Raw genomic sequence first — 11,144 nt, 5'->3', positions numbered from 1 at the left:
CCAAAACATTGATGATCTGGTCACCTCGAATGAGATGACCATCTATTGGAAAAAGATCAAGGGTCATTCCAAAGTAGAGGGACCAGACAAAACTGGAAATGATTTAGCTGATCAGCTGGCCAAAACCGGGGCCATCCAAGGGGATCTAATTGAGATTGAGTCCCTGTTGGGGGAAATCCAGGTCACTGCTATCACTAGGTCCCAGACAAATGCTCACAACGACCTTTCAATTGCACAATGGAGTAAGGAGACCCCTGATGCTGATTTGATTACAGCTCAGAAGGAGGATCCAGTTATTGGTAAGTTTTACCAACACCTTGAGGACCCTGAGAACTTTCCCCTGACGGATACCGATTACATTGGGAAAGAGGACCTAAGAGTGTTGATGAAATGTCCAAAAATGTTCCGGATCCAAGACGGTTTGCTGGTAAGGAAATCCAAAGCTGGCCACGATCAGTGGGTGGTTCCTACCTCATTCCGAAGCTTGATGTTAAGTCACGCCCATGATGCGGCCACCGCCGGTCATAGGGGGTTTCACACAACATTGGAAATCTTAAGAGAGGTTGCATACTGGCCACACATGGGGCAGGACCTCGACCAATACTTGAAGGGGTGTCTTGTGTGTGCACAATTTCAGCCATCATCCCTCACACACCGTGCGCCTCTCCAAAAGAGGGGGATGACACTGCCATGGTCAGATTTACAAATCGACTTTGTAGGCCCCGTGATTCGCTCTGCTTGGGGGAATAAGTACATGTTGACTGTGACATGCTTGTTTACCAAGTGGGTGGAATGTCTCCCAGCCCCAAATTGCAAGGCAGAAACCGCAGCTGCCCTGATAATTAACCATATCTTTTCCCGTTTTGGTCTACCTCAAAGGATTGAGTCAGACAGAGGTAGCCACTTCACCAGTGAAGTAATGACAAAGATGTGGGAGATACTGGGGGTCAAAAGGAAGTTGCATATTGCTTACAGGCCAGCTTCTTCTGGGGCAGTAGAGAGATATAACCGGACAATTGTGAGCATCTTAAAAAAGTTTGTGGCAGATTCTGGGCCAAGTTGGGATATCCAATTACCTCTGGTCCTAATGGCCATCAGATCTACCCCTTCATCTGCAACCAAAATGTCACCATTTGAGTTGATGACTGGGTGCAAGATGGTGCTTCCTCAGCATTTGCTCTACAGGACCCAAGAGCAGACACTGATAAATGCCTCCACAACTCATGAGTATGTGGAGAATTTAAGGAAACACCTCCAACATGCTTTTGCTTACGCTCAGCGGAATCTAGAAAGATCGGCTGATAGCATGAAGACCCACTATGACCTGAAGACTTCCAGGAAGGAATATCAGGTGGGGGACCGGGTCTATCTATACAACTTCCAAAGAAACCAGGCAAAACAGCGGAAATTTGTGCCTACGTGGAAGGGACCCTATGAGATTATAGACAAAATCTCCCCTGTGGCCTACAAAATCCACATCCCCAAAGGTCCTTTGGCAGCGGGGGAAGACAAGTGGGTCCACATAAACCAGTTGAAATGTTGCCATCCCAGGCACACTCTGCAACAACTGGATGAATCCTCTGGAATCCTAGCGGGTACTGTCTCAGACTAATTCAGTTCCAACCATAAAACAGACCACATCTAGTCTCTAAAATATTGTGATTTTCATGAAACTGTCTCTTAGTTATACTGTTTTTTTTTCAAAATAAGAATGTAATGTTTTGTTATGATGAAATGCATATGCTGCCCCACTATCTCAACAGTGGTGGAAAAATGTCTATGAATAGGTATTGCCGCTCTTCCTTTGTCGTCCTAGGAGAAAGAAAACCTGGAGACGGGACAAGGAGGACGATCCGGAGACTGGGAGGATGACGCAAGGGGGCCCGGGGTACCGCCCAATATTCCCATCAGGACCGGCGAGGAGAACCGATCGACCAGTACCGGATGGAGGAAAAGATGCTGAACTGCGCCATCTATTGGAAGAAGATGAGGAAACATCCCAGGTCTTGCGAGTCCCATCAGTGAAACAGAATGGCCATCGCAAGAGGGGGGCTTGTGGGATGTTTTTATCCACGCATCCAAGCCCTACCTCAAAACTGTGCAGTACTGACATGGAAAACATCATGATGGCCAGAGCTTCCCAGAAAATGCACAGGGAAATGCATGAAGAATAGGCTGCCACTCATTTTTGCCGATGTTATGGGCACAGAAGGACACTGCCTAAAACCACCATTGGACTACCCACACAGTAGTCTGAAACCATTGGGAGTGGCAATGCTGATTGCCAAAAGCAAACCCATAACTGTTGGGAATTCATTTTCTTAAATCCCAAAAAGGGGTGCAGTACCAGTACTCACCACTATCCAAAAGCCGGCATTTTAAAACAACACCAGATTTTACTTTTTGTATAAAACTGAATAAATGAACTCAAAGCAGGCCAAAGAAAGACTTACTGAGAGAGGGGTGTTATATATAATCATCCAGAACGCATGAACTGGACATAAAGATATATCAATAAGGGTTTTCATTCAGTATTATAGACTAGGCGTTGACTTAGCTGTAGTGTTGAATTGAATCCTCTTACAGAACTATAGACCTCCTTTAAGAAACATTTTTGCAACACATACTTAGGTCTGTCGTTATCAGCAGCGCATGCTGGGGATGCAAATCATCGTTCAATTGCCTACGGCATAAGGCTCAACTATGACCCCAGCACAACCAAACCACCCCTATTATTCACTGCACCTACCCTGCATCGTAGCTCAGTTTCCACTATACCCCAATAATGTAACCAATAGGCAGTGATCATGGCATTCAGCCTTGGCCAGTCTCCAAATTCAAGGGGCATGGGCTTCGGCCACATTCCCCAATAAGCAAATCAAGAGTACACATTTGCCGAGGGCCAGGCCCACTACCCAGACACAAAATGTAAATCACTAGTTTGTCTACATACATTCTTACACGTTACAAAAATAAAACAATACATACTTCCCAAAACATGCTTTCAGGTCCTTGCTAATGCTCATTGCGCAAATTTGTTGTAATCTAGTCCACCATTTCCAGCTGTAACCGCAAGCAAAATATTTTTTCCCATTCAAACCTACCGCTTTGGCCATGCAGCATGCCCACAATATGCAAATTACAGTACACATTTCTCCTTGCTGACGGCCATGCCCATTGCCCACACACCAATGTTTTATCACTGTGTTGTGTACTTACATTTTCCAAAATATAAAACAGGGGACATATTTGCAAAACCATGCTTTGAAGTTCTTGCTGCCCCTCCTCGTGCATTTTTGCTGCATTCCCATCCAGCACTTCAACATGTACCCACAAGCAGAATTTTCTTTCCCATTCAAACCTATCCCAATAAAAAAAAAACGTTACCACATAGCCGGTCGCTGCTGACCATGCCCACTGTAACCAGATTGCTGGTCCCTTGTGATGTCTGGACAATCTGGCCACTGCCCATGGCCCCAGGCTATACCTCAGTCACCAAAGGTATATCACCATTTTATGTACCTACATTATGACACTTCAAAAAATAAAACGGACACATTTATTTTTTGAAAAGTGTCAAAATGTACATACATAAAATAGTCATATAACTAGTCCCCACTTGACAAAATCCATTTAGACTTTGCCCAAACAGTCAAGGTTGGGTCTATAATCTCTCTGAAAAACTTCGTCCACATTCGTCAAACAGCAACACAGTTATAAGCCATCTAAAAATGCTGAGACCCCTACTCTAATTTGACCACCTCTTGACAAAATCCCAAACTTTGCAAAAACATTCATATCTAGGTCTAAAATATTTTTGCAAACCTTTGTGCAGATTCGTGAAATGGCACCACATTTATAAGCCTTTAAAACATTTTGGGAACCCACGCTAATTTTGATCCATCTTGACAAAACAGCACCACACTTTGCAGAGTCAGGTCTAGAATGGAATTCCAATATTTCATGCAGTTTCATTGAGTGGCTCCAAAATTATAAGCCATCCAAAAACTGCTTTTCACCAACCCTTTAATTCAGAAATAGGCATACATGTCCCCAAACTGCTCAGATGTTCGCGAACATCAAAGGACTGTTGCGGACATCAGAGTTAAAAAAAACACTAATTTTTGGGCTTTTTAAGGCCATATCCCATCCCATCCTCACCACCCGTCACTTCTCCAGATATTGTTTCATTAGTTTGACAAGTACAATCTTGTGTATTTTAATGCTTCTACTGCGTTCTCTGCGGCCACCGGCCGCCGTTTGAGAATCCAACATGGCAGGGGTTTCCAAAAATCGGACGCACCTCCCGCTTTTCACCATCCAATCAGCAGGCACGTTCCATGTCCGCGGACACCACGCCGTCCTCTGGACCAATCGGAGGTGCGTCCGCGGGCAGAACAGGGAAGTGAGTCCGCGGACCGAACCCAGATAACACATTTTTTTGGACCCACTTTTTGGCCATTTAAAAAAAAAAAAAAAGCACTGGACGGATTTACACCAAATTTACAAAAGAACACTTTTGGGAATCTCCTGCCGCAAGTGTGGTGATAATCTGTCCAGCAGTTTGGCCTGTAAGCGTGAGCGAAACTTTTTTTGATTGCGTTTATGGGAATAACCACACATTTTGGGACCCTGTCTATAATTTTGGCCCCCTTAACGAAACCTCACCAAGCTTCAAAGAATCAATCCGACAGGGACATACACATTTTTTGCAAAGTTTCGTACCGATTTGTCCAGGGGGGACAAAGTTCTAGACAGCCCAAAAAGTGCTCTTCCTATGGGTTGAGCAACTTAACCATAACTACAGGGCCGCTAACGCAGGCTCTGCGATAGCCACCCTATAGTTAAGGTGAGTCGGAGACCGATAGGAACCACTCAAAATTCTATTGTTAATAACTTTTGATTCGAGTAATGTTTTTGACGAAATTTTGAAGTGATTTTAAGTCTGCGTGCCCCTCCCCTACCCCCCCAGACTGCACAGTTTCGTAAAGATTAGTTAAAAAATAAGAAAGTTATTAAGCGCCAAAGAGATCATTTTTTCCAAAAAGTGCAGCATACTGCCCATTCATTTTCCCATAGACAAAAAAAAGGTCAACCTTTGCAAAAGCGCACAGCCCAAAACGCTGGACGGCTTGGACCAAGTCTGAAACAACTTGGGCAAAAGCAAGAGTTTTGCGAAATTTGGGGTTATTCTGTACAATAGTTATTTAAATATTTGACAGATAATGGGGTGCCTCCTTCCTGCAAAAAAAGATCTCCCATGGCGCATTTCAGGATCATGGTTTTCAGAAATGAAACGAGCGCCATTTATTTTTCTCTCCATACGAGAGATATTTCCGGCTTTCGCTGTGGATATGGGAAAAAGAAACAGTAAAAAGCTATTTGCATGTCAAAAAACATGGAAATGCCATCAGGATGGAGGGGTGGACTAGAGGGCACAAAGTGAACATTTTGGAGTTTAAGGGGGTCTAGGGACTAGGCTATAGCCAGGAATAGCCGACCTCTAAAAGCAAACTGTGTCACAGAAACTGCGTGTGTTGTGGGAGGAAAGGGAGAGGGCAGGGGAGCCGGCACAGATGAGGAGGCACGTGGTAAGGTGCAGGGCGGACAGGAAAGCATTTCTGTTGCCCGTTTTGCCGATATTCGTGGCTATATTGAAGGCTACAAAGGACTATGAATAACCACAAGTATGTGTAGTTCAGTTCCTGTGGTTACACGTTTAATAAACATTTTTTTTTACAGCTATAGTGATGTCGGGGTTTGTGATCATCCAGGCTGCCCTTTCCTTGCTTTGAAGCCAAGCAGGGTCAGTCCCTGTTACAGCATGGATCGGTGACCAAATGGGCGACCAAATGGGCATCTGAATTATGTATTTTTTTAAAACCGTGCTATGTTCAGTCCTTGAAAGTTTTGCACTCAGACCATTTTTTGCCTTTTGATGAATTGCATTCTGGTATTTGTAGTCTCCCAGCCAATAATTATTAAAAAACTTTTTTACAGTAACAGTGGGTTTCCCATCCCTGCAGTAACTGGTACGAATCCTGCTTAGCTTCAAAGTGAGGAAGGATTTATCCCCCTAACGCCACGTTGCCTACTATATGAGCCCACCTTACAAGGCTACTTCGAGAAACATGGCCCAAGGGTGCTGGATCCTTCCTTGCTTTGAAACTATGCAGGGTTGGTCCTGGTTACTGCATTAATGGCAGACAGTCCACAATCCTGAATGCTCCGTGTTTTCTTAGTTTTAAATATATCTCATAACATTTTTTTTTAAACCGTGCTACTGTCAGTCCATTGAGGTCTTTCATTCAGAGACCATTTTCTAACTTTTTGCTGAATTGCATTCTGGTATGTGTAATCGCACAGTGAAAGTGGGGGGAATAATGCCACAATTGTACACTTTTGCCTAACAGTTGTATAAGGATTTACATATTCGAGTGACACTACGGTATGTGTACTTTTCAAGTAAGCTTTATAAAGCAGAGTATTATTGAAAGCCAGTTATGGGGGGTGAGGAGGGGAAATGATGAGGGCAAGTAAATCGTGAGTATTTGCCCACAATGTGGCAAGAGATTTTCAATCTTGGACACTAGTGCAGTTATTTTTTCCCCGATTGTGGCTGCTTTTCAGGGCCCCAGTAAAGGACACATCTGGGTGGACAGCGTAACTTTTTCAGAGGGCGGATAGAACCCCTTGTTTTGAGGTTGGCATGCTTGCTCAAGTATTTGGCTACCAGGATTTTACTCAGGTTGTCATGTTCCGATTGCAGACCCACAAGCACTTGCTTTATTTTGGGATTTTGTTCGTTTTCCATGTAATATTTCACTACAGATTGCTGGGTTTAAAAGGTGAGCACCTTTTATACTTTGCCAGCATATTCATTGGAATATTTGTTCCCTCTGGTTATTCTTCTGGTGTAAATTCCTTTTTTTAAATAGTCCAATGCTATTTTGTCTTGCGCAATTTCTTCTAAAGGTAAAAGTCAATTGAACTACATTTGTATATTTCAATTTAAAATATATGGTCACTTACTGTGCATATATTCATGGGTGCCAGCTTTTGATTTTCGCTATGGGGCCAAAAGTACCTGGGCATATGTTATTCTTGCAGCTGATCATTTTTTACCCTTTTACGTCCTGCTTAAATGCAGTTAGTTGGGGTTGTCACCAATAGTCCAGCCATAAAACAAGGGGCTTGTAGCACGCTATTTAACCAAAGTGTGCGATCCTCTGCAAATAATTTAATCACACAGGTAGATTAACTAAATACATTGGAGTTCTCAAAGCCTGCAATCCTTTATACATAAACAATTAGATAGGTTTACAGCTACAGCGACATCGAGGGTGAAAAATCACTGGTGACCCGGGTCTCCCATCCATGTACTAACAAGGACCGACCCTGCTTAGCTTCAAAGTGAGGAAAAAGCCAGTCCCCTAATGCCAAGGTGCCTAATAAGTGAGGCAAAGTTACAAGACCACTTCGAGCCCCATGGCCGGAGGGGGCTGGCCCCTTCTTCACTTTGAAGCTAAGCAATCACTGTGCATGTATTCCTGGGTACCAGCTTTTGATTTTTGCTATGGGTGTAGAAAGTACACGGGCATGTGTTATTCTTGCAGCTGCACATTTTTTCCCCCATTTACGTGCTGCCTAAATGTGGTTAGTTGGGATCTTGCGATGTATCGCAACAGTCACCAAGAGACCGGCCATAAAACAAGGTGCTTGGAGCATGGCACAGGGCATGTCGGCACGGCCAGTTAGGTGCACGTCGTCATGGTGCGTCTTCGCCGCAGGTACCATTTCAGCACCCAGACACAGCCAGTTGGGCGCAGGGACCTCTCTGCACAAGGAGGTTTTGGCGTGAGATGCCGCAGCTGGCATGAACCTGCAGGTGCTTCGCATTTTGTAATATGGATTAAATGTGAATGTATTTACTGCAACATTATAAAACAGGATGTAACATGTATTACACTGTCATTGCAAAATTGAACACGCATTAAAAATGAAACATTTATTTACTGCAACATTATAAAACCAAATGGACCGTGTATTAAACCATCTCTGGGTAACACTATAAAACTGAAAAAAAAAATAAACACATTTATGCTGAATGCTACCTTCGAGAACCCTGGCCTACAGGAGTTTGAGATGCAGCACTTAACCATTATGCTACAATGACATTGTTTGAATTCTCGCAAGTTGCATATTTAGCCTTTCACAACTGGACAAATTAAATTGTAGGCCAAGTATGAAATGTATGCACCTTGAAGCACCAATATGTATTATACTAAGGGTACCCGGTGCGGTCTCGGTACCCCAGGTGCTGAGCAAATATAAGCAAAACAATGGACCGAGATCAAAAGGTAGTGAACAGAACTTGTTATAAATACTCCTAACCAGAGTTAATCAGAGAAATACACATTTATTTAGATACACAATTCATGATCAACGGTAATGTTCCAATTTATACAAACAATATCATACACAAGCACCTAATTAAAATAAGAAGCTCCAACTCTGTTCAACCTATTTGGTCTGGTGTACTCAGTCATACACTCATTCGTACTTCTCATTCAGCTAGACATTGGCTGTGCTAACGTGTGTGAATACATGGCTTAATAACAGTTATTCTACACCCCATATGTCTCCTAGTGTGTCTTTCTATTCAGCTACAAATGTCAAATGTTGTCGAAACGTGTTTCAGCCGGAATTTGCGGGCCTTTGTACTCTGGCGCTTAACTGTCTCCAACCTTCTTCAGGACACAAATGGGTACTTTGCTGCACCCCACTTCTACACCTTATGGTGTTGATGCCTCATCGCCAGAAATGTCTGGGTGCAAGCTTGGGGTTGTGGGATTACGCCAGGATGTTCACGCGACTGGATCACTTCAAGCAGAGCCTGTTATGTGCTGTAAAATATTCACTCATCGGCTGTAATTCCAGATCACTTCCTCTTAACTATTGGTTATCGCCGCTCACGGTGCTAGTCTTAGTTGCCCTGTGTGTAGCCAATGTACTAGATTCCATTGGTATAGGAACTGTTTTGGCTATGCTTCCGTTAGCTTCTTTACATCTCTGCAGTGTGTATCGCGCTCTCTCTGGCCATCTACCGATGCACTAAGCCATTGTGGCGTAGTGGTTGATTGCTGGTCCTTGAACTCTGGCAGACCAGAAATCAAGACTTTTTTAAATTTTGTATTTAAAACAATATGTTTTGGCAAACTCTGTATTCTGGACTATGTAGTCTAACAGGCATGCCTTTGATCCATGTTGCCTCCTTCATGGAAAGGTTCACACAATCACTGCATGATTTTAAGAAGGTCTTTTGAGCTACACTACCAATGGGTTAATCATAGTGGTGTATCTTCCATTGCATGTGAGCCAGCGCAAACAAGACTCTTTACAGCTCAAGGGAGGGGCTTGCCACACAGTGCCATTATTCCCTTAGTATATTGTGCTACTTTTAGACATTGAAACGGCGGGGGCAATTAGACATCACTCCCCTCCAGCCCCTTATTCTCACTTTCCCCAGCTGATTTTTTTTTAAAAAAAAACGTTTTTCCCCCTCCTCCGATTCTACAGTATGCACCTCCTCCTTCAATATCTTACACATCCCCTTCTGCCGTTCAACCCAAAAAAATAGAGGTGCAGGAGAAATCACGAATATAGCTATGTTACATGTCTTGTACACAATGTCATATGCCACACGTCCCTTGTTCTTTGTAAGATGATCATTCAGATTTCCTTTTTAATTTGCATTTTGGGACTTGTAGTACAGGACACTTGATGTACAAAACACTATAAGTCACAAAATAAAAAAATAAAACACAAGGACTGGATGGGCATCTTCCGAATTACATGGAGCCCTGCGCACACAGACACTGAAAACTCCCACTCGACGTGTCACAATGCACACATACATAGACAGGGATACAAATGCGTGCGCACACACTAAAACACTCCTTCATAGAGCAAATGCACACTGCACACAATATCCCTCACGAACAACCAATTTCACTCCATGTACACACACACACACACACACACATTGCATGCACACTCTCACAGATATCATGCACACCATCAAACCACACACTGCCCCTTACACTGCACATGTATTCACAAAAGGACTGCACCGTCTCTGGGCAAAATTATAAAACAGAAATAAAAGAAATCCTGTTTTTGCTGGAATCAGAGAACCCTGGCCTGAAGGAGTTGGAGACGCGGCACTTAACCATTATGCTGCAATTATGTTATTGTTTGATTATCACATGTTTCATACCTAGCCTTTTATCATTAAACATTAAATTATAGGCCAAGTGTGAAATGTATGCCCCATGAAGTACCAAGCCATTGCGGCCTAGTGGTTAAATGCTAGGCCTTAAACTCTGGCAGACCAGGGATAAAGGAGGCATGTTATTTTTTTTTATTTAACTTTTCAAAATCAACGCAACTGGGAGGTGCTGTGGTTTGTTGCAGTGCAGTCCTGTAATCTCATCTGCCATGAGGGTGTTTAGACGTGGCTGCAATGTCAGCCCGGTCCAAACATCCCTTGCCCAAAATAACAGCACCGGAATGACTTCCGCACCAAAAAGGGCACACAGAAATGGGCGTTGCAGCGGAATGGCCACGCCAAATCGGCCAGCGCCAAATGATGGCGTCGAAAAGGAGTGTACCGCTTGGAGCACGCTTTTAACCAGTGTGCTCCATGGCAAATCATGTAATCTCACTGCGCATTGCCTAAACACATTGTGAGTTCTCAAAGTCTGCAATCTGAAGGACATGGCAAGTCCCACTGACCATGGGCGAAGACCATGCTAGTGATCTAGAAGTGTTCTAAAAATCTATGGAATAACAAAACCCTTGAAATTCAAAGAAAAAAATCTTTAGTTGCAGCAGCGGTAAGGTGAGAAAGCAATGAAACCCCTGAAATTCAGCTAGAATCACCTTAACTCTGCACCCTGTTGCACAGCCCATGACCACAATGATGACATCACAGATCACATCACTGATGACAACGCTAACAGTAACTGGCATCATGGTCAGTGTGCATGGCCAAATATATTTTAACACATGAATGGGTACTAGTCATGGCCTTCAGCTATGTACAGTGGTCACAACCTTCACCCATGAGCACTGGATATTTG

This window comes from Ambystoma mexicanum, chromosome 12 (assembly GCF_040938575.1).
Source record: "Ambystoma mexicanum isolate Mex_15411 chromosome 12, UKY_AmexF1_1, whole genome shotgun sequence".
NCBI lineage: Eukaryota > Metazoa > Chordata > Amphibia > Caudata > Ambystomatidae > Ambystoma > Ambystoma mexicanum.
This window is presented reverse-complemented; position numbering follows the sequence as displayed.